The following is a 3,682-nucleotide window of genomic DNA, read 5'->3' as shown; positions in this document are numbered from 1 at the left end:
CCTCTCTTAACATTACTCAAACCCTAAAGCTTCTCAAAACCAGCGCATCCCTTTCTACCCTCTCAACCCGCCTCCCTCTCTTTCTACCCTCTCAACCCGCCTCCCTCTCTTTCTCTCTCACTTTCTCTCTCACTTCCGTCCCTCTTCTTCACGTCGAACATCTGCTACCACCTCTAGGAATTGTTCGCATCAACCGACGAGCCTTTTAGTGATAGTTGTAGCTTGATATTTCAATTGTTACCACCTTTAGGAATCGTTCGCATCAACCGACGATCGAAACTTCGACGCCATGACCTTCAGTGAGCGATCTTCAGCGTCGACGACACCAACAACAGCAACAACACTTCGAACACCTAACGAATCTTCAGCAAACGAACGAATCTTCAGGTAACTTATTTTTTTCTTTTTCTTTTTCTTGTTTTTATTCGCCTGTTTTAATTTTTCGTAATTTGTCATTTTTTTCAGAATTCAGATCTTGTTTGAAGACCTCATTTTTTCATTTCCGTGAATTTTTCGAAGAACTCGTTTTTTCATCCTAAAATCTCCAGGTAACTTTTTTTTTTCTTGTTATTCGCCTGTTTTAATTTTTCGCAATTTGTCATTTTTTCAGATGTTGTTTGAAATCTTCGTTTTTTTAATTTTCGTGAATTCCAGATGTGTTCGAAGTATAACAACGAGAAGGAAGGTCAAGATGTGAAGGAAGCTCCAACATTTTTTTTACTATTATTGATAGATTTGTTTTTATGAATTATTGTAATATATATGTTCTAAAATTCGAAGCATTTTCGTTTTTATTTTTCCAGATCTGGTCGAATTTTTGTACAGTATTGTTATTAGTTTTATTTGATTTTCAATCCTCTATCTCTACACATTCATTGTCCAAATCTTGAGGCTGTTGATTTTCAATCCTCTATCTCTTACATCTCCATAGTCCATTACCTTTGTAGTTTGTATTGTTATTAGTTTTTTTTACAGTATTCATTTCCTTTTCAATTACTACGTTCGTTATTGCTGATTCATGATGGAATTTGTGTAGAATTTCATGCATTTGTTAGTTTTTTTTAATAAAAAAAAAAAATTTTAAAAAAAAATTGCAATTTGCGTCGCACGTGGCCCAAGGTGCGACGCAAATTACTCATCTGCGTCACACCCTAGGCGATGTGCGACGCAAATTACCCTTTGAGCTTGGTGATTTTGGCTGGCAAGATCCACTTGCGTCGCACCGTATACAGGTGCGACGCAAATAGTGAACCATCTGCGTCGTTTTCGCATACGACGCAGATCGTTTCTGAGTCATTTGCGTCGAGGGCTTTGGCGTCGCACCAAAGTCCGACGCAAATAGGCGCCTCACATCCGACGCAAATTGCCTTTTCTGTACTAGTGCGGTCTGCACCTAAAAGAAATTCAAAAGGTACAACCTATATTTCTACTGCGAATTCCAATAGAACAATGAACACTCGACATCTAGTTTCAAGTACCAAATGCACTGCTTAATATGGTCAATGGCAATAGATATCTAATACTTCCTACAACGATAATCAGCATCATCAGTAATACTTAGACAGTGCATCAACAATTCAACATGCATATTCTTTTATTTCTAGCATTCTAGGTTGAGTCGAAGATAACCTCCCCTAGCAACTTTATTTCCTTTCCTGTCGAGTCTATGACCTTTAGGACCATAATGTTATTAGCCTTGTTTTATTCATCCTTTTTTTATTTAAAAAAATAATCGCATTTTCATTTTTATTGGTCTTCCATCATTTTATTTGTGCTTCTAATATAATGATGAAACTTAAATCACCTAATTAACTTGAGTAATAATAATAACCAAAGAGAGCTGAAATAATAAAAGAGAAAAAGGAAAAAAAAGGACATATTTTGAATTAGGAGTTATTCCCGTCTTCCCTCCATCATCCATATACCATCATTTAGAGGCAAAGCTCTACAAACAACCTTCAAACCTTCTAGTACCATAAACCAATAACTTGTGTGGAAGCCTTATTACATAAAAAAATTAATCAATGAGAAGCAAAACCAAAAAAAGGTGAAAAAAATTCAATGCAAAAAGAAAAGCGGCAAAAAGTGAAAAAAAGAAAGAGCCAAATGGAAAAAGAAATAGAAAGTCAAGCTAGGGGGCTTGTACACAAGTTTTACCCCTCATTCAAATCCTTCAACCCCATCAAACCTTAACCATATAATTCAAATCCAATATCTTCCATCAGCACAACCAATTAAACCTCATCTAAACCTCAAGCCTTGAACTTTTCAACCTTTAATCAACCCTAACTCGTTTTTCAAGGTATGTCCAAGCCCGCTAGGTTGAAACCCGAAAGGGTGGCCTAGGCAAAAGTTTGGACAAAAAAAAAATGAGAAATCAGATCCGGAACTACAAATGGTCTAATTCCTCAAAGATGCGTAGTAATCCTCATCCGACCGCTTTAATAAAATCAAATTAGTCATGGTCTAATGATTTGACGTTTTAAAGTTCAATAGCATACTCTCATTCTAGATCCCGAGATAGACTCGAGTCTAAAGCTAGCATTATTAAAGCCTTTTCTCACATACATTCATTTGAGTCACAAATTTAAATTTTTTATTTTTCAATCAAAGCTCCCCTTTCCCTCGAAGGACTCTCCGACAATTCCATGATTTCTGACGATATTTAACTCTGGTATATCAGCTTCCCAAAAAAGAATCCCCATCGATAACTTTCAAGACATATCAACTACATTACAATATCAGATCAAGTACATGACAAATTCAAGACAAGCTCACTCAAGGCTTCCTATATGTGGTGGTTCCTCCAATTCAAATCAAATTCCCGAAAATTTCTAATCCACGAACCTCGTTTACGAACACTTATTATTTACTGAAAACGATTTTCGAAAATCATTCTAACTATTTCTGATCATTGTATCATTCTACAAATCGATCTTCTAGTCTTCAAAATCCTTTCCTTGCATTGCAACCTTGCAAAACCCTGACATTGCATTGCTTTTCATACATTCTAGTCTTGCATAGCCCTGACCTTGCATGACGTGCATCACTTAGCTTTGCATAACCTTAATCCTTGCATAGCATCTCACGCATCCTTAGAGAGTTTGAGTTTGCATCTTTTCATCATTATGTGCTTATCTGTGTTGTTTGCATCTATCTGCTAACATCTTCTTTTGTAGGTAATCAGGTTGCTTGAACTTATTGTCATGCATACTAACTTTGTTTTGCAGAGACCCGTGTATATAGATCAGTTTTAAACTGTAGAGCATTTAGAATCACTCTTCGTCCCAACACTGTATACTTTGACTTTCAATTTCCTGAACCTTAGTCAAGTGGGGACTTCTGTAGACACATAATCATGCTATTTCTTCCCATTATTATGCACAAAGCTTTTGCATCCAAGGATACGAAAGTGCGTAATATCGTGTTTTCTACCTTTTAGGAGTTTATATGAGGTATTTTTCAATTTAGGTCTTATAAGAGGATGATTTAAGATAAAACATGCAGTGTTCATAATTTATCCCAAAAAAACTTAGCGAGACCACTTTCAATAATCATCGTCCTCAAAAACCTCAACAAAAGATGGGTTAGAGAGAGAAAGTCTCCCTTCTCTCTAGCTTTCACTGTTAGGCACGTTTTTCTCATTATTTTCTGGATTTGAATCTCAGCATCTACTGGAGCC

General features: G+C 36.3%; 1 long non-coding RNA gene across 1 annotated transcript; it reads left to right on the top strand.

The window, feature by feature from the left end:
* LOC125493498 (uncharacterized) lies at positions 1 to 861 on the top strand. Its single transcript, XR_007270106.2, has 2 exons — positions 1 to 548; positions 655 to 861. It is a non-coding gene; the product is annotated as an uncharacterized LOC125493498 (long non-coding RNA).
* Positions 862 to 3,682: the final 2,821 nt, after the last annotated feature.

Source organism: Beta vulgaris, chromosome 9 (genome assembly GCF_026745355.1).
Source record: "Beta vulgaris subsp. vulgaris cultivar EL10 chromosome 9, EL10.2, whole genome shotgun sequence".
NCBI classification, from domain to species: Eukaryota; Viridiplantae; Streptophyta; class Magnoliopsida; order Caryophyllales; family Amaranthaceae; genus Beta; species Beta vulgaris.
Note: the sequence above shows the minus strand (reverse complement) of the source record. Positions and strands in the feature narration are given on the sequence as shown.